This window comes from Mobula hypostoma, chromosome 23 (assembly GCF_963921235.1).
Source record: "Mobula hypostoma chromosome 23, sMobHyp1.1, whole genome shotgun sequence".
NCBI classification, from domain to species: domain Eukaryota; kingdom Metazoa; phylum Chordata; class Chondrichthyes; order Myliobatiformes; family Myliobatidae; genus Mobula; species Mobula hypostoma.
In genome coordinates, this window is record NC_086119.1 from 13,977,033 (window position 1) to 14,002,038 (window position 25,006).

The 25,006-nt window shown below is 42.3% G+C and overlaps 1 protein-coding gene across 2 annotated transcripts in view; it reads left to right on the forward strand.

Annotated features, from left to right (window-relative positions):
• LOC134336683 (small G protein signaling modulator 2-like) overlaps positions 1-25,006 on the forward strand; it is a 292,004-nt gene that overhangs the window by 56,848 nt on the left and 210,150 nt on the right. The gene's annotated exons all lie outside the window — the stretch shown is intronic.

A 25,006-nucleotide genomic window follows, 5' to 3' on the forward strand; every position in this document is an offset into this window, starting at 1 on the left:
TTGTACATATCACCAATATCATATTGTTATCGCGTTGTTAGATTTGGAGAATTGATTGCGAGATTGTGCATTCGCACTCTTTACGTTATTGATCGGTCGGTTTTCAGCACCATGGATAGTTCAGTGCGAGACATTTCTTGCAGTTTAGGTTATCGTCTCCAGTCTTGTGTTTCTCCTGTTTTCCCCTCGGATGAAGTCTCAGTGGAAATTGTTTCATTGCTACTTTGCTTAAATGTTAGACCTTTGTATCTGAACCCACGTAGCGTGTTGGCAGGTTGTTCATTATGCAGGGCATGGAGGGTGAGCACACTGTGTTCTCACCATTTGCTTCTGTTCTACTCATCAATTACTTTATTTATAATTGTCCATACTTCGTTTGAATCTTGCTTTGCTCTCTTCTAATAACGTGTGCCCAATTATTTCAACTTCTATTAAAATACCAATACACACAGATGGTCAACTGATGTTACTGTTAGTTTGTTTAATACATTGTATCCACTGAAAGAAACATTAAAAACTACCTTGTGTACATTCCATAATGCACAGAATCAACAGTTTGAGTCTTTACAAAGTGATGTAACTAAAAATTTATCTTTTGTAATAACTCCTCCTTTGTTCCTGGGCTGTGGTATTCTGTGCTGAGTTCTTGGCAAGGATATCCATGGCTTGTTCTGGAATTCCATTTCCTCCATTTTCTGTGCAAAATCTCCCAGTTGTTCTTTGTCCATAAAATTATTCCTAACCAAAGCACTTCAGCCCTGTTGCCTGTGGTCACCATTACAAATGCTGACCTGCTTGTGTATACACTAAATTAATTTGAATAAATGAAAACACAAGCGATGCTGAAAATCCGGAGTAACACACACACAAATCTCAGCAGGTCAGGCAGCATCTATGGAGAGGAATAAAGAGTTGACATATTGGGCCTAGACCCTTCATCACATCCTGATGGAAAGTCTCAACTTTTAGTAAAGGTCTCAGAATTTAATAATTCTCTCTTGAATTATTAAAATAGAATTATCCTAAACTTTTATTGTGTATTTTTATGCACACTACCCAGTCCCACTGAGGATTAATATTAAGGCACTTCTTTGTGGCATTACTGGGTCATAGGGTCAGAGGTCAGTGATTAAATACCTAAATTATGCTTAATTACCTGATCAATACTCTGGTGGGAGTAGAGCTGCTCCCATTCACCTTGGGGGTTCCAGGAAGAGTGGGCAAGGTGTATGGCTGAGACTGGTGTACAGCAACAGCTGCTGGAAAGTATTGTTGTTTTGTTGATGTCAAAAAATTGGATTGAAATGTTGAATCACTTCCCCCGCCCCCCAGACTTTTGACAAACATTGTCCTGCCAGAGAGGGAAAAAAAAGTAAAAAGTATCCAGGGCATAGACGGCTGAATTTAAAACAAAAATTTCCTTTACTTGGCCATTCACAGCAGCATTTCTAAATACCAAAATGAGAAGTAATTAAGGGTGTTATAGAGTATGATTCAGAGAAGATGACATTATGGGTCGGGGGTGCTGAAGTCTGGAGGTCAGAGGCCTGATGATGCTGGGGTTGGAGGTCCAAGGTTAACAGGGTGTCATGACCTCATGGGGACAGGAAGGTGTTTGTTTTGCTGTTGTTTTGTTTGTCTTGTATGTTGGCTGTGTGTTGTTTGCTGAATATTGTGGACAAAATACGTGGGCGTCTGAAGTGTGGCGACACTTGTGGCTTGCCCCAGCACATCCTCGGACTGTGCTGGCTGTCAACACAAATGGCACACTTCACTGTCTGTTCCAGTGTACGTTTGACTAATAAATCTAATCTTGAAGATAAAGCAGGTTTTAGGGGCCACCTTAAATAAACCAGTGGATAAGGTTTGTAGAAAGAGGTTCATGTGTAGGGCCCCAGCAGTTGGAAGGGTAGCCAACGTTCAAAGTAAGTTTTTTATCAAAGAATGTGTAGGTCATCATATACAACCCTGAGATTCATTTTCTTGCAGGCATTCATTGTAAATAGAAAGAAACACAATAGAATCAATAAAAAACTGCACATGACAGACAGACTAACAACCAATGTGGGATTCAGGAACAGCTTCTTCCCCTCTGCCATATGATTCCTAAATGTTTATTGAACCTATGAACTACCTCACCATTTTAAAAGATGTATATTAATTCAGTTTTGCACTATTTTAATCTACTTAACATACATATATACTTCAATTGATTTATTTATTTTCATTATCATGTATTGCATTGTACGGCTGCTGCTAAGTTAACAAATTTCACAATATATGCCGGTGATAATAAATCTGATTTTGAAAAAAGACAACATTGTGCAAATGCAAAAAGAAAAGAAGTAATAATAATAATAAAAATAAGCAATATTTATCAAGAATACAACTTGTAGAATCCTTAAAAGCAGGCCCATAGGTTGTGGAAGCAGTTCAGTGTTGGGGTGAGTGAAGTTATCCACACTGGTTCAAGAACCTGATGGTTAAGGTGTATCCGCTGATGTGGAAGCAATGAAAATCAGGAAAGCACAATAACCTGGATTTTGAAAAGTAATCTCCAGTTGTTTATAGGACTAGAAGAGGATACAGAGGTGGAAAATGCATGGATTCACCAAGGATTTAAAAAAAAGAATTCAGTTGCTGGACTAGAAATGAGGGGTTAATAGCTGAACAGGACCTGGTGCAGGATAACACACAGCCAGATGAGCTCAAGTTACAAAGGATGAAAACTGAGTGCTGGCCACTAAATGCACTGGCTTAGTTGTGTTTTTTTTTCAACCTTCTGTCCATGCATAAAGTAGGTATTGCAGATTGGCTGGCCAGAGAATACTGACATTTTTAATTTTCAATAATAAACTTTGTTTTGAGGATCTTGTGGCATTGCAAATAGAGGGGAAATCTGTCACGGAGTTTGGCTCTGCAGGTTTGCAATGCCTTATGATTATTTTCTATTTGAGCGTTGCTTATGAATACTTAAAACCTGATAAAAAGAGAAAAGTGTGGTCCTGATTTTTTTAATCCACGGCCCTATTAGACTCTCCATAGTGGAAACTGCAGTCATTATATGGAAAAAGAGATTTGTTTTATCCAAAACTCACTGATGTATGTTGACAATAATGCATTAATATTTCAGACTTGTTTTTAAGTTTATTCTGATGTCAGAACCAAGGGTGGCACGGGAGCGTAATGGTTAGCATAATGCTTTACAGTACCAGCAACATGGGTTCAATTCTTGCTGCTGCCTGTAAGGGGTTTACACGCTTTCCCTGTAACCACGTAGGTTAATTGGTCATTGTAAATTGTTCAGTGATTAGGCTAGGGTTAAATCGGGGATTGCTGGGTAGCGTGCCTCGAAGGGCTGGAAACATCTATTCTGTGCTGTATCTCAATAAATAAAATACCAGTTGACGATGCCTTTCATAATGGGCTTGTGGTTTTCCCAATTATAAAAATGAAAACAGTACTGTAGCGTTTAGTGCAACAATATTACAACTTGTGCTGGAGCTGGAAGTTCAGCTCCAACGCTGTCTGTAAGAAGTTTGTACGTCCTTCCTGTGAGTGGGTTTGTTCCGGGCGCTCCAGTTTCCTCCCACAGTCCAAAGACGTGGTTAGCCAGTAGGATAATTGGTTCAAGCAACACACATCGAAGTTGCTGGTGAACGCAGCAGGCCAGGCAGCATCTCTAGGAAGAGGTACAGTTGACGTTTCAGGCCGAGACCCTTCGTCAGGACTAACTGAAGGAAGAGTTTCCAGCATCTGCAGAATTCCTGTTGTTTGCGAGGATAATTGGTTAGTAGGATAATTGGCCATTGTAGATCGTCCTGTGATTAGACTAGTGATAAATAGTTGGTTGACAGTGTGCCTTGTTGGGCCGAAAAGTGCCTGTTCTGCACTGCATCTCTAAATAGGACAATAATGTTGGCAATTAGGAATTGCATATTCATTGGATAGACTAGACTGACTGGAGTCTTGCTTTCTTGAGTAATCTCACAAGAATTACCATACCACCTGTGGCATTGTATCTGCAGTAGGAAAATTATACTTGAATTCTTTTCGCTGTTTTGACTCATTATAAATCTGTCGTGCCCTAATGCTGTGCATTCATTTCACAGCATCTATTATTAATACAATTGCTATTTTAACACCACTGTAAAACCATGCTAATTATTTTGTATTGTTTAGTGAAAAGGAAACTACTCACAGGGCTTGGTGTAGACTGTATAATATATAATGCTTTTATTCTGAATCATGGCTTGAAAAGGTGAGGCTCTCTGCACAGAGCAAGCTTTTTTTTACACAATCTTAATCCCCCTTTTGATCTCCCAGTCCATTATGTGTAGCTGGAGCCTCATGAATCTGTATGGTCTATTAACTTGTTGCTGAAGTGGTCTGAATAAACATCACCTCTGTCCTGCCAAATGGAGGATCTGAGCCCAAGATATTTTGGATTAGGTAATTACTTTCAACTGTCAATTATACCCTATCTGTATTTGGCAGAAGCAGCCTTGCTCACTTTTAGCCTGCAGTCTTTCACTTTTTTCTCCCTCCACAAACATGAGTCTCTAGATCAAATCTATCTAGAGGTATCTGTTTCATACAGTAAAGTATTTATGTTTGTATGTGTACATCTGGCTTTAAGTGCTAGTTCTGGATATAGAATTGATGTTGTTAATTATTAATAAAGTAGGTATTTCAGTAAATTTTCATCTTGTTGAGGTAAGGATGATCAGTTCTGGGTATTTACTCTAACTTTTGTTATCCACTTGATCATTTGAAAATGAAAATGGGGTATCTAGATATCCTTTTCAGAAATTTGTTGATGGGTGCTTGTTACCTACTAATTGCCTGTTACACCGATGGGGTTAAGGGTAGCCATGGAGGTCCTCCATCTCTGGCGGTGTTCAGGGCTTTCTTCATCGTGTCAGTAGCTCAGTTTTCACTACTGTCAGTCATGCAAGTTCTGGGTGGAAACTCAGGAATACCATCACAGTCAGATGTAGAAGAGTTCTTCATTACTATTTCTGTAACAGTTCTGGTTTGCTATCAGTATTGTTGGCCCTGAGCTAAGCCCCCAAATCTGGAAGACTGATGGACCACTCTTAGTCTGGCCTCTACCCTTTGACCTGTTTGGCATGGGTGACCCTACCAAGAGTCAAAGCAAGGCCCTGACACCAGCCAGCATAGCTCTCCGGGTCACTGAGGCACACAAGCCCCCAAACCGTGGTAAGGTTGTGGTCCTTTTTGGAGGGATGGGTACTTGTTGGTCAAGATTAATTCCTCCAATCTTTGGGATCTCTTGTGTTGGCAAATAGTGGGTCACTTTAACATGAGGAAAAAATGAGCAGATATTTCTGAGTACAGCACTCCTACTGTAGTGCAGTGAATTTACTCAAGTCTCTGGAGTTGGGCAGGAACCTACAATCATTTGTTTATGAGGAGAATGTGGTCTTGGAGCCCATACATAAAGACAAGTGGATAGTTAATCAACAGCTCTGTTAGTCTCTCCATAATGGAAACTGCAGTCATTATACAGAATCAGAGATCTGATTTATCCAAAACTCACTAATGCATGTTGACAATGATTCATTAGTATTTCTGACTTGTTATTAGATCTGTTGGTTGATAACAAATAGAGAGGCAAAGTCACTTCTGAGAAATCCCTTGCTGTGCCAGTTTGGCGCATGGGGCAGCAACCTTGCTGTTTCTTTAATGTTTGTTTTTAAGTGGCCGAGTTGCTAGCTCAGTGCTCAACCCAGCACGAGTGGGACTTTTGCAAGGAACCAGCCGGATTCAAACCAGGGACCTCTCACTCCAAAATCTGGTGCAAATGCCATTACACCACCAGCAGACACTTCTCACTGCTGCGAATCGTATGTTAAAGACTAGGTAACCAAAATGTTGTGGTAATCTTCTCATCTCTCCTGTAGGTTCTGGGGTGCTTGAAATTCTTGGACTGTGTTGCAGCTTTGGTGTCTTGACAGAGTGGGTGGGTGGGTGTATGGTTTGAGAGGTTCTGTGCACCTTCCACCACTTTCTCATGACACTGGTGCGCTTCAATTGAAGGGGCTTGGTGATCAGTACCCTCCTGAATGCACCCTCTCCATATTAGATTATTAGATTAGATTATGAGGACACGCAGTCCTCTTTTATTGTCAATTAGTAATGCATGCATTAAGAAATGATACAATTTGTTCCTCCAGAATGATATCACAGAAACACAAGACAAACCAAGACAAAAAAAAACTGACAAAAACCAGATAATTATAACATATAGTTACAACAGTACAAGCAATACCGTAATTTGATAGAAGAACAGACCATAGGCACGGTAAAAAAAATCTCAAAGTCTCTCGAAAGTCCCATCATCTCACGCAGACCGTTGAAGGAAGAAAACTCTTCCTGCCATGAGCTTCCAGCGCCGCAAACTTGCCGATGCAGCATCCTGGAAGCACCCGACCACAGTCCGACTCCGAGTTTGTCCGAAAACTTCGAGCCTCCAACCGGTTCTCCAACACCGAACACCATCTCTGCCAAGCGCTTCGACCCCGGCCCCGGCAACAGGCAATAGGCAAAACTGAGGATTTGGGGCCTTCCCCTCCAGAGATTCTCGATCGCACAGTAGCAGCGGCAGTGAAGCAGGCATTTCAGAAGTTTCTCCAGATGTTCCTCCGTGCTTCTTCACGTCTGTCTCTATCAAATCAGGATTGTGCACGGCATCCTACTTCACAGATACAATATCAATTCGGAGCGGCCGCACACGCTGCGTTGTGTCACCATCTTCTCCTCCCCTCCAGCAGTTATTGAGCAGTTAAAACTGAGAGGTTCCCACGTAGAAAAAGATATGAACAATTTCACATCATTCCATGTTACATTGCATCTCCCGTGTATCTGCTCAATCAATCAACTAGTCAAATTCATCTTAATGCCTCTACATCCAACTCACAACTTGCATTCCCACCCACTTTTGTTTGATTTATTGATCTGAATCACAAAATATAATATTCACTGGAATCTAGAATAATACTGATCATCTCGATACATATTTATTCATTTACTTTAGTTTATTGAGATGCAGTGCAGAACAGGCCCTTCCGGCCCTTTGATTCATGCTGCCCAGCAACCCCCGATTTAACCCTAGCCTAATCTTGGGACAATTTACAATGACCAGTTACCTTACCAACTGGTACATTTTTGGACTGTGGGAGGAAACTGGAGTACCTGGAGGAAAAGCTTGTGGTTACGGGGAGAATGTATAGACTCCTTATAGAGAGCAGCGGGAATTGGACCCGGGTCGCTGGTACTGTAAAGCGTTGTGCTAACCACTATGCTACCCTGCTGCCCATGTAACAATGAAAATGTTGAGGATGATTAGATGTGCCAAGCTTAGGTTTTAGTATGTAGATATTAAGAGGAAAGTTGCAATTGTTCAGAAACTGGGAACACACTGAGGACAAGGGCCTACTGCAAAACGTTGGAATTGGGAGACCACTTCATTGAGCACCTCTGCTCCATTTGCCAAAAATAGAACTTCCCGGTGGTCAAATATTTTAATTCTGATTCCTGTTATCATCTGACATGTCAGTCCATGGCCTCCTTTTGGTCCACGATGAGGCCACCCTCAGGGTGGTGGAGCAATGCCACCTTTTATTCTATCTAGGTACCTCCAACCTGTTGGCGAATATTGATTTCTCTTTCTAGTTTAAAAAAAATCCCACTCCCCCTTTCCTCCTCTTCTATTCCCCTCTCTGGCCTCTTAGCTTTTCTCACCTGCCTATCACCTCCCCCCAGGTTCTATCCTCCTTCCTTTTCTCCTATCCTATCAAATTCCTTCCTCTCCAGCCCTTTACCTTTCTCACCCACCCAGCTTCATCTACCATCTTCTAGTTATCCTCCTTCGCCCCCCCCCCCACTTTTTTATTCTGGCATCTTTGCCCTTTCCTTTCCAGTCCTAAAGAAGGGTCTCGGCCCAAAACGTTGACTGTTTATTCATTTCCAAAGATGGTGTCTGATCTGCTGAGTTCCTCCAGTGCTTTGTGTGTACAACATTGGATAGTGTTGATCGGTGATAGACACTTTAATCTTGCGAGCTTTGCGAGGAGGCTTGGCTGTTCTTTACCGTTCATCATCTTGTTTGTTGTAGTTGAGCAGATAGATCGCTCCAAGATGGGGCAAGGCAATTCAGGAGGAACAAGGGAACAGAGAATCCATGAATCATAGACAAGAATAGCGGAGGGGTTGAAGATAAGTTTAGTGAACTAGGGATTTTCTGTTTGGGGTGAAGGAGGATGAGAGGTGACTTGGCAGAGGTGTACCAAGAGGCATTCATTGGGTGGGCAGCATGAGACGTTTTCCCAGGGTGGAAGTAACTAGTGTTAGGAAGCATGATTTGAAGGTGATTGAAGGAAAGTATAGGGAGGAAGTCAGAGATATGTTTCTTTACACACAGTGATGAGTGCATGGAAATCCTGCAAGGGGTGGTGGTGGAAGCAGATACATTAGGGACATTTAAGAGACTGTTAGGCACATGGATGAAAGAAAAATGGAGGGCTACGTGGGATGGAAGGGTTAGATTGATCGTAGAGTAGGTTAAAAGGTCGGCACAACATTATGGACCGAAGGGTCTCAGAATCAGGTATAATATAACTGACACAGGCTGTGAATTATGTTATTTTGCGGCAGCAGTACATCGCAGTGCATAAAATACTATAAACCACAATAATAAATAAATGTGAATGTATGTATGGATATACTAACATCCTTTGTGGATTGTCTCTTTCACAACCTTAGAACAATGTTGCAGAAGAAAGTGAAGTGATGGCCAACTTGTGGTCCCTGAAGCAAAATTATTGTTTAAGATTGTATTTGTGGGGCTGTTTATAGAATGGTGGTCAAGTCACTATCCTCTAGGTTTTCAAAATGGCTGGAACATCCCACAGCCATGACAGGAAACCTGTTTAACTATTTCAATAAATCTTCCTCCTATATGGACCAGAAGTCCACGTTACTCACTTCAAGTGTCCACACAGATTATTAAAAAGTTAATGTGCAATGGAATGGGTTTATTATGTTTACTGAGATGCATTGAAATGCTATTGTATGTAGATAGACCATTCCTAACACCAGGTATGTTGGGTTAGTACAAAGAAGACAATACAGAATGCAGTGTGGTGTTGTCAGCGATCAACTGGACTCTGAAAACTCACGTTCATTCCTCAATCATACATCATTTTTGTGCCCCTGTCACGACACTGATCTGAAATTTGAACCAAGAAAGTACATTTTTATACAGAAATTGACTAGTTAGGTGCAGATATTCACCAATTGGTAACTTTCTGGATGTTCAAATTCCTTACTTGTATAATCACCAATCACAATGATGTTACAGGTATTAATAGCCAATAGAGTTTATTCATTAAAGGTCAATAAAACTTCAGAATTAAAATAACTGACCAATAGTAAGTGTCACTCTAGAATCCTTCACTTGTGTCTTATCGTGTCTCTGTACACCAAATGGCTCGGGCCCCTTGCTGTGCAAAGGCAAGATCTGCTCTTCAAAGACCTCTCTAGTTTGGGTTGACTGAACGCTATCTGTAAACTATCCTTGCCTGGACATTAGCTTAACACTTGCCTTCCTGCAACTTGCACAGTCACAGCTACAGAGAAAGTGCCATGCAGGTAAACAAATTAAATATAAGGCCCTGCCCCCCCTTCCATTTCCAACTATTTCTCGCCTCCACTGTGAACAGCAGGCCCAACAATACACTAACCTCTACTTGCATCAACACTCCCTCTGCTTTGAGCTGAGCTTGGGAGAAATAAGTCTTTTGGCCCTGATGCATAGTGGTGGATGTGTGGAACTTGGGTTGGTGGTAGAGGCAGATACAATAGGAACAATTAAGAGGCTCGTAGGCACATGAATGATAGTAAAATAGAGGGCCACGTGGGTTGCAAGGTTTAGATTAATCTTAGAGTTGGTTAAAAGATCAGCAAAATGTTGTGTGCAGTTGGGCCTGCACTGTGCTATACTATTGTAACGTGAAAGCAGGTTCACAGGTTTGATGAGTGAGACAGAAAACACTGGCTGTAAATAAGCATATTAATCTGAGTTTAAAAATTCAACCAAACATTTAAGTTCCCCCAAGTTACATAAATTACAGAACTAAATCTTCAATTACCGTAACAGATAAAAGAGCGGATGGAGCATACCTTCCTGAAGGTTCTGTGCAGCACGACTTAGACAAAGGGGAGAGGGAGAGGGCACGTTCCACAGTTGTTACTCTTTATACCCGGGGAGTGTTTGAAACTGGACACTAGGCCCCACGATGCACAAGTCAACCAATGGCAAGGGTGGCTTTCCATTGGTTTTTAACTGTACCAATCACAATCGACACGGTGGAAGTTGCTTTCATCTGGCAAATAAGCCACACCTCAACTATTCTATGTTTTATTCTAAAATGGCCATGACTCTTCCCCCCCCCCCCCCGTTGCTGCTTAAGCCACTGAATTCTTTTGGTATTGATTGTTTTTGTGACCCCCTTGGTAGTTTTGGAAAATGAGCAGTGCAGACCTGATAAAACTGATAGAAATGGAGCAGTCAGAGGGGTGAGAAGTCATTGTGTGGGAGACTTGCATGCTTGAAGTGAAATTGGCTGTCATCCAGCTAGTGTGGTTAATTTAGATTCTGAAAAGAACTGGTAAGGTAAATGCTGGAGACTCTAGAACTGGAATTCACGTTCTCACTGTAAGAGATTAGCAACTAAAAAGTGAGGGCTGCAATAATGCATATAATAATGTGTATTTTCATCTGAAGAATGCTGTCTTGTCTCCTTTTCTCTTCACCATTTACACCTCTGACTTCAACTACTGCACAGAGTCTTGTCATTTTCAGATGACTCTGCCATAGTTGGATGCATCAGCAAGGGAGATGAGGCTGAGTACAGGGCTACGGTAGGAAACTTTGTCACATGGTGTGAGCAGAATTATCTGCAGCTTAATGTGAAAAAGACTAAGGAGTTGGTGGTAGACCTGAGGAGAGCTAAGGTACCGGTGACCCCTGTTTCCATCCAGGGGGTCAGTGTGGACATGGTGGAGGTTTACAAATACATGGGGATACGAATTGACAATAAACTGGACTGGTCAAAGAACACTGAGGCTGTCTACAAGAAGGGTCAGAGTCGTCTCTATTTCCTGAGGAGACTGAGGTCCTTTAACATCTGCCGGACGATGCTGACGATGTTCTGCGAGTCTGTGGTGGCCAGTGCGATCATGTTTGCTGTTGTGTGCTGGGGCAGTAGGCTGAAGGTAGCAGACACCAACAAAATCAACAAACTCATTCGTAAGGCCAGTGATGTTGTGGGGATGGAACTGGACTCTCTGACGGTGGTGTCTGAAAAGAGGATGCTGTCCAAGTTGCATGCCACCTTGGACAATGTCTCCCATCCACTACATAATGTACTGGTTGGGCACAGGAGTACATTCAGCCAGAGATTCATTCCACCGAGATGCAACACAGAGCATCATCGGAAGTCATTCCTGCCTGTGGCCACCAAACTTTACAACTCCTCCCTTGGAGGGTCAGACACCCTGAGCCAATAGGCTGGTCCTGGACTTATTTCCTGGCATAATTTCCATATTACTATTTAATTATTTATGGTGCAACTGTAACGAAAACCAATTTCCCCCGGGATCAATAAAGTATGACTATGACTATGTAGGAGAAAATGTTGCAGTTTGCATTGGCTAACTTGATTTAGCATTTCAGGTTGACTTTGTACATTAAGTCAGCATGATAACCAGACAATTAATTGTCCTTTGGTCCCACTCAAAATCTGACCCCCCCCCCCCAGCCAACTCTCACAATCCAAGTATCTTTTGGCATCATATTAAAAACGCTGGACTTTATTTGCTTAGTTTAAGTCTGTGCACTTCATAGCAGTACGTATAGGATGCTTCGAGAGGTTTCTGAGAAATGCAATGAACTGCTACATGATTAACAATGTCTTCAGTAACCTGACACCTCATTGAGCACAGAAATGATCAAGTCAGCACATCCACTATATTTTCTAACCTTTATGTATTCTACAATTGGATTTGATCACATCTAATTGTGAATAGTGTTATAATGTACTGTGTGGGTGAGAACATTTAACCGTTAGCGTTCTTATGGGATAATAAGATTTGCAGACAATTTGTTATACTTATGGGTTTCATTTGAAGCAGCTTACCCTTGTCATCATCAGACCTGTGGACTAATTGGTATAGCTTAGCATTTCTGCTCAGTGGCCACTTTATTTGGTACTTCCTGTACTTAATGCAGTGTCCACTGAGTGCATGTTTGTGGTCTTTTGCCTCTGTAGCCCATCCACTTCAAATTCGATGTGTTGTGCATTCAGAGATACTCTTCTGCACACCAGTGTTGTAACACACGTTTATCTGAGTTACTGTCGCCTTCTTGTCAGCTTGAACCATTTGTGCCATTCTCCTCTGACCTCTCTCAGTAACAAGACGTTTTTGCCCAAATAACTCCCATTTACTGGATTATTTTTTGCTTTTTACACCCTCCTCTGTATAATCTAGAGATTGTTGTGTGTGAAAATCCAAGGAGATCTGCAGTTTCTGAAATACTCAAACCACCCCATGTGGCACCAATAATCATTCCACGATCAAAGTCACTTAGATCACATTTCTTCCCCATTCTAATGTTTGGTCTGAACAACTGAACCTCTTAACCATGCCTGCATGCTTTTATGCATTGAGTTGCTGCCACATGATTGGCTGATTTGATATTTGTGTTAATGAGCAGGTGTACATAATAAAATGGCCATTGAATGTATATGCAATTAACCAGTTGAGGTCAGATAATAATTCCAGGTTCTTTGACAGCAACTGTCACTTTTTCTTATGAATGTTTATTTCAAAGCATCCTACCACTGTAAATGTCTTTGCCATAATGAGACATACGGAAGGGAATTTTCTCTTGCACATTCAAGTATATGTGCACATATCATATACACATATGGATGTATGCATACAGGCACATGGAGGTTCATGCAGGTATGTGCTTTTTTTTCTCTTGAGTTCAAAGTAAATTTTATTATCAGACTACATGTAGGTCACCACATACAACCCTGAGATTCTTTTTTCTTGCGGGCATTCTCAGCAGATCTATAGAATAGTAACTATAATGGGATCAATGAAAGAGTGAAAGCACAGAAGACAAACGGTGCAAATGCAAATATAAATAAATAACAAGAGCATGGAATAACATGATAGTCCTTAAAGTGAGATCATTGGTTGTGGGACCATCTCAATAGCTGAGTGTAATTATCCCCTTTTGTTCAAGAGCCTGATGGTTAAGGGGTAGTAAGTGTTCTTGAACCTGGTGGCACAAGTCTGAGGCACCTGTATCTTCTACCTGATGGCAACCGCAGGAAAAGTACATGGCCTGGGCGGTGAGAATCGTTGATGGATGCAGCCCTCCTACGACAGCGCCTCATGTAGATGTGCTCAGTGGTTGGGAGGGCTTTACCCGTGATGTCCTGGGCTGAATCCACCACCCCTTGTTGGATTTTCCGCTGAAAGGCATTAGTGTTCCCACACCAGGCCGCAATGCAGCCGGTCAGCACGCTTTCCACCGCACATCCGTAGAAGTTTTTGTCAAGGTTTTGATGTCATGCCGAATCTCCGCAGACTCTTGAGGAAGTAGAAGTGCTGTCGTGCTTTCTTTCCAATTACATTTATATGATGTGTCCAGGACAGATCCTTTGAGATAGTGACACCCAGGAATTTAAAGTTACTGACTTTCTCCACCTCTGATCCTCCGATGATTACTGGCTCATGGACTTTTGTCTTCACTCTCCTGAAGTCTACAATCAGTTGCTTGGTCCCACTGACATGGAGTGAGAGGTTGTTGTTATGATACCACGTAGCCAAATTCTCAATCTCCCTCCCACGTATCGATTCATCGCCACCTTTGACACGGGCCACAAGAGAGATGGCTTCAGAAAACTTGAATATGGCATTGGAGCTGAACTTAACCACATCACCATAGGTGTAAAGTGAGTAGAGCAGGGGGCCAAGCACACAGCCCTGTGGCGCACCCATGCTGATGGAGATTGTGAAGGAGATGTCCTTGCCAATTTGAACTGGTTAGGGTCTGCAAGTGAGAAAATCCAGGATCCAATTGCACAAGGGGTTATTAAGGCTCAGGACATGGAGTTTAATGATTATCTTTGAGGGTCGTCGGCACTAAATGCCAAGCAATAATTGATAAAGGGCATCCTGATGTATGCATACCTGCCATCCAGGTGTTTCAGGGTTGTATGAAGAGCTAATGAGATAACATCTGCTGTGGACCTATTGCTCCGGTAGGCAAACTGGAACAGACCCAAGCCATCACTCAGACAGGAGCCGACCAGTCCCTCAAAATGCCCCATCACCACAGATGTAAATGCCACTGGGTGACAGTCACCGAGGCAAGCCACCACACTCTTCCAGGTTCTGGCATGATTGAAGCCTGCTTGAAGGTGGGTATGATGCACTGCCAAAGTGAGAGGACAAAGATATCCGTGAATACACCGGCCAGCTGGTCTGCACAGGACCCCAGTACTCGGCCAGGTACTCGGTCCAGTCTGGATGCTTTTCTTGAATGGAATTAGATTTGTTATCTATTGATAATGTTATTGTCATGTCTTTAGGACTTTAGGACTCACAACGCCCTGTTCAAGAACAGTTTCTACCCCTCAATCATCAGGCTCTTGAGTAAAAGGGGATAACTACACTCACTTGCCCCACTATTGAAATGTCCCTACAACCAATGATCTCACATTAAGGACTTCTTACCTCATAATCTCATGTCCTTGTTATTTATTGCTATTTATTCGTATTTGCATTTGCACAGTTTGTCTTCTGACTCTGATCGTTCATTGATCCTGTTATAGTTACAATTCTATAGATTTGCTGAGTATACCCACAAAAAATGAATCTCAAGGTTGTATATGGTAACATATATATGCTTTGATAATGAAATTTACTTAGACTGTGAACTTTAATCGCTGAACTTTAGTCCTGAACTTTGCCCGTATTTGATGCCTTCCTCCCCAACTTTGCGCAAAAGTTTTGGCATAATGTCCAGCTCTTGTACTTGCGTTGTGCTTGCTCATTTCTTTCAAAGCAATAAGAACTGAAAGCCTTGGCTGTCTTGCCCCCGCCTAGCCTAAGGTATGGAGACTGCTAGCTTGCTGCAACTGTAACACCAGCTTGAGGTCAGAATCTGAGCTTGATCAGCACTTAAACTTGCCAGTTGCAATCTATAAAACTAAGCATCATATAATGCAATAAGTGACTAGCAAATGACAAATTGCATTGGTGTGATTGTTTTTTGTTAAGTAATAAAATGCCCAGGGCACGTTACTGGAGACTTAAATTTAATGCTTAAGATAATAGTTTGCCGAGAACAATCATGGTCATTGACTATGATTGGCCACGTCATACAACACAGCACATGATGATGATGATAAAAGATGAGATGTTAGAACAGATTCCCAAAGCTTAGTCAAAACTGGTAATGTTTGAAGAGATAAAGTGGTTAAAGGATGCCTCAGAAAGGCAGCATCCACTATTGAGGACCCTCATCAGCCAGGACATGCTCTTTCCTCTTATCAGGGAGAAGGTACAGGAGCCTGAAGGCACACACTCAAAAATCCAGGAGCAGCTTCTTCCCTTCTGCCGTCAGATTTCTGAGTGGACATCGATCCCACGAACACTACCTCACTACTTTTTATTTCCCCAAACAATAAAAAAATTGCAGATGCTGGATATCCAAGCAACACAGCACAAAAATGCTGGAGGAACTCAGCAGGCCAGGCAGCATCTATGGAAAAGAGTACGGTCGACATTTCGGGCCAAACAGGACTGAAGGGTATTGGCCTGAAACGTCAGCTGTATTCTTTTCCATAGGTGCTGCCTGCCTGGCTGGCTGAACTCTTCCAGCATTTTGTGTGTGTTGCTTGGATTTCCAGCACCTGCAGATTTTCTCTTGTTTGTGATCGGACTACTACATCTCTTCCAGGGATGCCCGCTCTGAAGAAGTTTAAATCTTCCCTTTGGGAGTCCAGTGAAACCCTCTCTCACTGCTCCCCTTCTGTGATCTATGCTGACCAGTCCTGTTGAAGGGTCTCGGCCTGAAATGTCGACTGTACTCTTTTCCATAGATGCTGCCTGGCCTGCTGAGTTCCTCCAGCATTTTGTGCGTGTCAGTACTTTTTTTTAAAACTATCTTTGCACCACTTATTGAATTTAACCTTTTTAATATTTTATATGTATTTACTTTAATCTAGGTTTTATTATGTATTGCAATGTACTACTGCCACATAATAACAGATTTCATGACCTATGCCAGTGATATTAAACCTGATTCTGAGGACTGGATTTTATATCTTTGTCAAGTTCAGTGTATTGTCATGTGCACAAGTATGGTGAGTTACAGTACAGTTAAAGAAAACTGGATGCAGCAGAATCACAGACAAGTACGTACATACAACACATCCTGCAAGATGATAAATCTCAAGATTGTACATGGTATACTTACATAAATAAATGCACTTTGAATTTTAGATGACCTTAATTTAATGGAGAATATAAAATGGAAGTCCACCCAAAACCTTTTACTAAGTGTTTGTTAAATAGGCAAAGATGAGGGTTTCAATGGTAGGTCAAAGTAAATTTGTTATCATGGTCATAAATTTATTATATGTCACCATATACTACCTTGAGATTCATTTTCTTGCAGGTATTTGCAAAAAAAAAACAGAATTCAGTAGAACTTATGGGGGGGGGGACTATAATAGTGATTGGCAAACAATCAATGTGCAAGAGAAGACAAATTGTGTAAACAAAAAGGATACCGAGAACATGAGTTGAAATTGAGTGGAATCAGCTTAGTGTTGAGGTGAGTGAAGTTATCCATGCTGTAATATTGACGTGACTCGGACACTGCTGTAGATTGAACAACCATGTTTATTCACCAGACTACCATTTTTAAACCTTTTCCATGTCCTGACGTCATACGCACTCTGACGCCACGAATACTCACACAATACATTACATCCCCCTTCTCAAGATTTTTTTTACAACACTGTGAATTACCAAAACAATGCCTCTAGGTATGCCTTTCTTACAGTGCAACAACCATGACATAAACTAAAAAAAATCTTACCACCTTGTACTGTATTCTGCATTGTATCTTACAATACTAACAGCAGTGTACTTTCTTTTACTAACATAGACTAATAAACCTATTTCACACCTTGGAACTTATGACTTTGCCTCAAACTGTATGTCTAGTCTCTCAAGTGACCTCTGTGTCTTTGTGGTCTGCATCACTCTTGGTGTCGTTTGTTTCCATGTCTGTATATGTGGAAATGTCCTGTGCATCTGTACGTGGAAACTCCCTCTCGCCTGTCTTCAGCAGATGCTTCCAGTTCCTCCTGTAGACTCTTCCATCCAGCATGTGAACTATGAAGGATCTTGGTTGCTGATGTCTGTTCACAACCACAGCTGGTTGCCAAGTGTCCCCTCTCTGTATTCTGACATTTTCACCTGTATGCAGATCTGGCAACTGTCTTGTATGTCTGTCATAGCAGCTCTTTTGCTTTATTTGCTTGTCATGCACGTGAGCATTACCTTCAGGAGACAGTAGAGTTGTGGATGTTGGCAGTTTGGACTTCAGACGACGTCCCATCAACAGCTGCGCAGGAGAGAACCCCACACCCTCAATCGGTGTGTTGTGGTATTCAAGCAGAGCAATGTAAGGGTCACCGTTGCTGCTATGTGCCTTCCTGAGCATGTTCTTGACAGTTTGTACAGTTCTCTCTGCTTGTCCGTTAGACTGAGCGTGCCCTGGACTGGAAGTAACATGTTGAAATTCCCAGCTTTCTGAGAACTCTCTGAACTCACCACTGGCATATTGTGGACCATTGTCACTAACGACAATATCTGGAATACATGTCTTGCGAATGTCGACTTCATTGCGATAATGACACCTCGACTGGACATGTCACTTAACTTGGTGATCTCCGGATATTTTGAATAGTAGTCCACACAAAGCAGATATTCTGTACCATTGTAGTGAAAGAGATCTGTGTCAATCTTCTCCCATGGTCTTCCTGGTAGTGGGTGGGGAAGCAGAGGTTCTCTTGGATTGCTGTTTTTGTTTTCATTACAGACCGCACACTGAGACACAATGTCTTCTATCTGAGTTGACGTGCCTGGCCAATAGAGAATGTTCCTTGCTCTTTCTTTACATTTCACTATTCCACTTCTGACACCATGTAATATTGATGTGACTCGGACACCGCTGTAGATTGAACAACCACGTTTATTCACCAGACTTCCATTTTTAAACCTTTTCCACGTCCTGACGTCATACGCACTCTGACGCTACGAATACTCACACAATACATTACACACACTGATTCAGGAGCCTGATTTTTGAGGAGTAATAACTGTTCCTGAACCTGAAGGTGTGTGGGACTTGAGGTTCCTGTACCTCCTTCCAGATGGCAGCAGTGAATAGAGTGCACGGCCTTGAAGATGGATGCTGCTTTCTTGTGGCAGTGCTCCTTGTGAATGTGCTCAATGGTGGGGAGGGCTTTGCCTTTGATGGACTGGGCTGCATCCACCACTTTCTGTAGTCTATAACTTCTAGCAACGTTCTAAGCATTTTCTGACGGTTCAGCAAAAATTAAAGCTATTTACCAAGTTTTATGGTCAAGAAGGTGTAGAATTAGAAGGGAAAACGGTTTTATAGAAATAACAGTAAGATTATCTCAGTTTAGGTTGCAACACAGGGGCTAAATTACAAAAGCACACGGTAAGTATTTGACAAGTGCATCTGTTCAAAGGCTCATTAGATAACTGTTAATGACAGGTTTTCTAATTGATCACTTATGGTTTCCATAGTGACAGCTCAACTTCTACAGTGGCTGGTTGTCGAGATAGCATTTGTGTCTTAATAATGAGAAACGTACGGGTATCACACGCTTAGCATCTGAGACGCGGTGATTAGTGCCATGACAATGATCCTTAACTTCAGTTTCTCCAACCCAAGATCCATTAATGCCCCCATACCCATGAATCCTGGACAGCTCTGGCAAGCTAGCACCCACTGACTACAGATCATCACAGACCATTTGCTGTGCTGTCTGATGCAGTGTTAATGATGAATGAAATCTAGGAAAGGCTGATTAGCAAATGGCAAAAGCTTGGCAGCGGGATACAGGCCCTGCAGCCCAAGATCAATAAGAGGCTGTTGTGCCATTCAGATTAAGGCTGATCTGTATCTTGATAGCATTGTCTATTTTGGTTCCATGACCCTCTCTTTTTTGCCCATCGAAACTCTTATTGGTCTTGGTTTCATTCACAGCCTCTTGTGAGGACTGGCAGATCGTGGGGTAGATGGGGGAGAGTGAGAAAGCTGTCTTTACTGAGTGCAGTGAAAACTTGCACGTTTCTTAATATCACCCTGAATATGAATTAAGGTTTATGTCACTTTGTTCTCAATTCTCCCAAACAGGCTGTGCACAGAAAATGCTGGAGGAACTCAGCAGGCCCTGGAGAAGAGTAAACAGTCAGTATTTCAGACCGAGACCCTTCTCCAGTCCTGATGAAGAGTCTCGGTCCGAAATGTCAACCGTTTATTCGTTTCAATAGATGCTGCCTGGCCTGCTGAGTCTCTCCAGCATTTTCTGTGTGTTACTTTGATCTCCAGCATCTGCAGATTTTCTCTTGTGCGTGTCTCCCAGCCAGGCAGTAGTTTCTCCTTATCAAACCCGTTACTTCCTTTCAACACTGCTGAACGCTTAAATTAGCATTGCATTTAATTCTAAATGCAGATTTAAAGACGCGCTTTATTTGTCTTGTACAGCGAAATGAGTTGTGTTGCGTCAACGGCCGACACTGCCTGAGGATTGTGCTGGGGGCAGCCGGCAAGTGTCGCCAAGCTTTCAGCACCAATGGAACATGCCACCAACACCAACCATGCACCTTCGGAACTTGGGAGGAAACTGGAGCACTTGGAGGAACCCCACGTGGTCACGGGGAGAACTACAAACTCCTTACAGAGAGCAGCGGGAATTAAACTCCAATCAATGATTGTTGGCACAGCAAAGCGATTGTGCTATCCACTACACTATCATGAAGTGTAAGACTATACCACAGGCAGAACATCCATTTAATAGGAATCCTGTAAAAGTAAAATTAAATGGATGCTGGGAATTGGGTGTTGGGGGGTGCGAATGGGGAATATTGAAATAGTAACTCTCTTCCTCCCTTTTCTGCTGTCTAATCTGATTATTTACAGTGTTTACTTCACAACATTTCTTGGCACGATACAAACATGAAATGTGCCTCCGGGAGGAATGTCTCTTATACCGCAACAGCAGGCAGATTTAGCAACGTTCACTGAAGGGGAATGCAGTGTAAACAGGATGCAGAGGTGTGAATCGTTTCTTTGCCAGAAGAATCAAAGTCATACTTTTAGTGTCGGAGCAGCCTTGAGCCTTTCATTTCCAGGACCTGTACTACTTTGACTCTTGTCTCTTCAACATGCCTGATATTAACTCTTTGCCATCAATAGCCATATTTTAAGCTGCCAAAGCTCTAAGCTCTGAGACCCTCACCCTCGCCCCCACAAGCAGTAGAACTACTAGGACTTGATGTTTCAATCCCTATTGTAAGTCAGCACTCTCGATGTTGGCAGTGGGCTTGGAGTGGTGACAAGGAGGGAGGGTAGGTACGTCATCGGGGTCATCAGGTGGGCACCCTCCTTCTTTGACGTTTCGTTGATAAGCCCATGACATCTCCAGAGGGCTCAATGGTGCTACCTGGCGTCCCAGATACACCCCCCTCAGTTTCATACCCTCCTGTCTTCATCTTGCCACTCAGTTGTTGTCTTTCCTTTTCATCCAAATCCAATTGCTGCTTTCTTCTGCTGCATTTGACAAGGACTTGATTGCTTGTTGGAGGCAGTGAACCCCTCACCTCCACCTTCCTCAATAGACTGGTCATAGATGTAGCAACAAATCCCCTGCATCCCACTTCTACAGGGAAAATCTTGGTCTTCCAGCCATTCTGGGCAGCGTCAGTTGCCAGTTCAGAGTACTTGGTCTTTTTCCTCTCATAAGCTTCTTCGACATGATCTTCCCATGGTACTGTCAATTCTACAACATATGCCAGCTTGGCTGTTGTGGACCACAGGACCATGTCTGGCCGGAGTGTTGTAGCCGCAATGTCTGGGGGAAACACAAGCTTTTTTTCCCAGGTCCACGTCCATTTTCCAATCCCGAGCAACCTGCAGAATGCTTACATCTTTTGATGTTATACGATGTTCCTGCTGGTACAAATCGTGTGACGTGGACATTTCCTGCCGATGTTTGTGGGAGCGCATTTGTGGTGATTCGCCTCTGTTCCAAGATTGATGCCAGCTGTCTGAGAACAAGAACAGCATTGAAACCTTTGAAAGGGCAAATAGAGTAAATGCTTCAGATTGAAGCTGCTTCATCAGAACTAGGCCAGTTTTGATAAAAGATGTTTGACCTGAAACATTATCTTTGTCTTCCTAAGATGCTGTTGGATCTGCCAAGTTCCTGTTTTAATTCGGATTTCCAGCATCTGCTTGATTTTTGAATTTTTTTTTTCAAATTTTGAAAGGCTTTTTTTTTGATGAAGTAATCCAATGCATCCTTGTATGTCTCCTTTGATATTGCCATTTTACTGTCACAGGTCCTCCCCAGATTATGATCACCCAGTTTAACAAGCTGATGGGTCGAGCCGAGCAGACCTGGGAGCACTGAGCAGACTCACTCACTCATAGTCAACGAGGCTGCCTGTGTCCCCTTGCTCCCCAGCCATGGTTGTTGCTGAGAATCTCTCCTGCAGTTTTTTTTTTGTGCATTTCCCACTAAAGAAAAAGCAGGGTCATGTGCAGTTCTTGGGAATGGGACCCTGTTGTAATCCAGGGGTTGCCGGTAAATAAATGTAAAGTTGGTCATCCAGCCTTTCTTTTTTAAAAAAAAAACTCAAATCAAACAGGATCTTTGAAAATCTGTGGACGTTGTGGGGACAATATTAGACCATAAGACATAGGAGCAGAATTAGGCCATTTGGCCCATCGAGTCTGCTCCGCCGTTCAATCTTGGCTGATCCTTTTCTCCCCTCCTCAACCTCACTCCCTGGCCTTCTCCCCGTGACCTTTGGTGTTGGGTCCAATCAAGAACCCATCAATCTTTGCCATGACCAGACTTCCACAGCTGCCTGTGGTAACAAGTTCCACAAACTAAGCACCCTCTGGCTAAAGAAATTTCTTGGCATCTCTGTTTTAAATGGAAGCCCCTCTAACCCAAGACTGTGCCCTCTTGTCCCAGACTCCTCCACCATGGGAAACATCCTTTCCACATCTACTCTGTCGAGACCTTTTAACATTCCACAGGTTTCAATGAGATCTCCCTCATCCTTCTGAATTCCAACGAGTAAGGAGCCAGGGCCACCAAACATTCCTTGTATAATAACCCTTTCGTTCCTGGAATCCTATTACCAGTGGGCGATTACTACATTTATCTTTGGAATGGAATAAGTCGTTGCATGTGGTCCAAACCTAAATAGCGAGCATCAGTAGAGAGGCACGGCAGCGTAATGCTTTGCAATGCCAGTGATCGGGGGTCAATTCCCGCCGCTGTCTGTAAGGAGTTTGTAGGTTTTCCCAGCGACCACGTGGCATTCATCCAACTTCCTCCCACGTTCTAAAAAATGTATGGGTTAGTAAATTGTAGACATGCCCTGTTGGCACTGGAAGCATGGTGTTCCCTGCGGGCTGCCCCCCAACACATCCTCGGATGTGTTGGTGGCTGATACAAAAGACACATTTCACTGTTTTAATGCACATGCGACAAATAAAGCCAATCTCTGTCTAATCTCAATATTCAGCTAATTCTGAGAAACGCTATCTCAGCTGTGAAACCTGTCCCTTGTGTCCCAGCAGCTTGGGTCAACTGATTCACAGTGATCTCACATTTACTTTCTCTTCTTTCCTTTTTAGAAACGCTGCGTTATGCTTTGAGGTTAAAAGGGTTCAGTTATGAAGGTGGGTTACATGCTCCTGATGTGTGTTCCCTTGGGTTGAATAGGCTGAACCTGTTTAAAATGGTCGAGTCTGGGTGAGATTCATCTGACGATCCCTCAGAAGAAATTTCAAAATACATTATCTTCCTGAAATTACTCAGTACATTTTGTTTGAAAAGAGACTCTTTGCTGTACTTCAGCTAATGAGCATGAGGGTAGGGACTAACTTTATGATACTTAAGCTGCCACAGGCACAGTAACTTCTTTCTGGACTACTTTACACTGTGTTCCTCTAGAATTTAAAAAGCTTGGGATATTTGGTGTCTGCTTTTTATTATCTTGTAGCAGATGGCCTTGTATATTGGTAAGATTTAAATTAGTAGCAACCTTTATATCATGGTAAGCCAACCTATTGTCGTATCTCATTTTATCGCCACTTTTAGAGGATTTAACTGGAGTTCAGTCAGGCCTCAGTCTCTTAGTAACTTTTGGTCTGTAAGTAAGAAAGGATCTTTGTCCTCTGAGATATGCCATTTGCAATAAATACCATCCATTCTTTGAGGAGGCACCAAGGGAATCAAGTTATTTTTATAGATTTTGTTATCACCGTCTGAGTATGAGACAACCACAACAACTTTTTCCTTTGTCTTTGATCTCTCAGTTCCTCTTTCTTGTTCTTTCCCTGCTCTTGCAACACTTAAAAAAATTGCTTAGCAATAGGTTTCATGCCTCATTGTTGATTTCCGAAGAACCTTGACTTGCAAAAGCGTCGGGATCCAACACCAACAGTGGGAAACTGGCTTTGAGCATGTAAGGTTGGCCGTTAGTTGACATCTTTTACAACTTCATGTCCCAAAGGACTTCACAACCAATGAAATATTTATTTGAAGTGTACTAACTGCTATAACTTGGGGCAGATGCCAGCCAATTTATGTTGTTAGAGTTCACATTCGGCAGTGGAATAAATGACCACTTAATCTTTTTCTTTAGATCTTAGTTGAAGGAAAATTTGGTTGGGAGATAGATGAAAGCCCTGGCTCTTCAAATAATGTAATGAACTCTTCGACACCTTCCTTGGGAAAGCCAATAGGGACATCTCATCTGGACAGCACTGTGTCTCCTCAGCATTGCAGCTAACATTGCCCCTTTGGGAGTGAGGCTTAAATGAATAAGCTTCCAATTCCGAAGGAACAGAGCTACCTATAAAATTGCATCTGATGCTGTTGATGCACTTTGAAGGCGTGGGCCAGATGGTTCCCTTCCAGTAGCAGAGTGCAAGAAAGTGGTAAAAACGAACCACTTAGTGGAGGTTTGTTCACAAGCTGTTCACAATTTTCAATCCATTAACTACAATCAAGTTTTTAGTACCCAGTATTGAAAAGCAAAGTCTCCCTTTGGGCTTTACTGAGTGCTATATTATGGTCACTGAAAATTTGACTTCTGTTTTCATAATGTATCGTGGTGTGAACAGTAGCATTAATCGCAGTTATTAAACCTTGCAATGGTTTACAAAATTATAATGGAATGAAGCCCATTAGAACTTACAATCAGCAAGAGCAATCAGACGGTAGGAACAATGATTATGGTCAAAAAGAACAGGTTCATATTTGCACTCCGTGCGTATCATTTTATATCCACTAGGAAGTGAACAGCTTGGATCAGACCTCTCTTGAAAACAGAAAAAAATTCAAAGTAAGTTTATTATCAAAGTACATATATGTCACCATATACTACCCTGAGGTTCATTTACTTGTGGGCATACTCAATAAATCTATAGAGTAGTAACTATAATGGAATCAATGAAAGGACATCCAACTCGGGCGATCAACCAGAGTGCAAAAGGCAACAAACTGTGCAAATACAAAAAGAAAGAAGGAATAATAGTAATTAA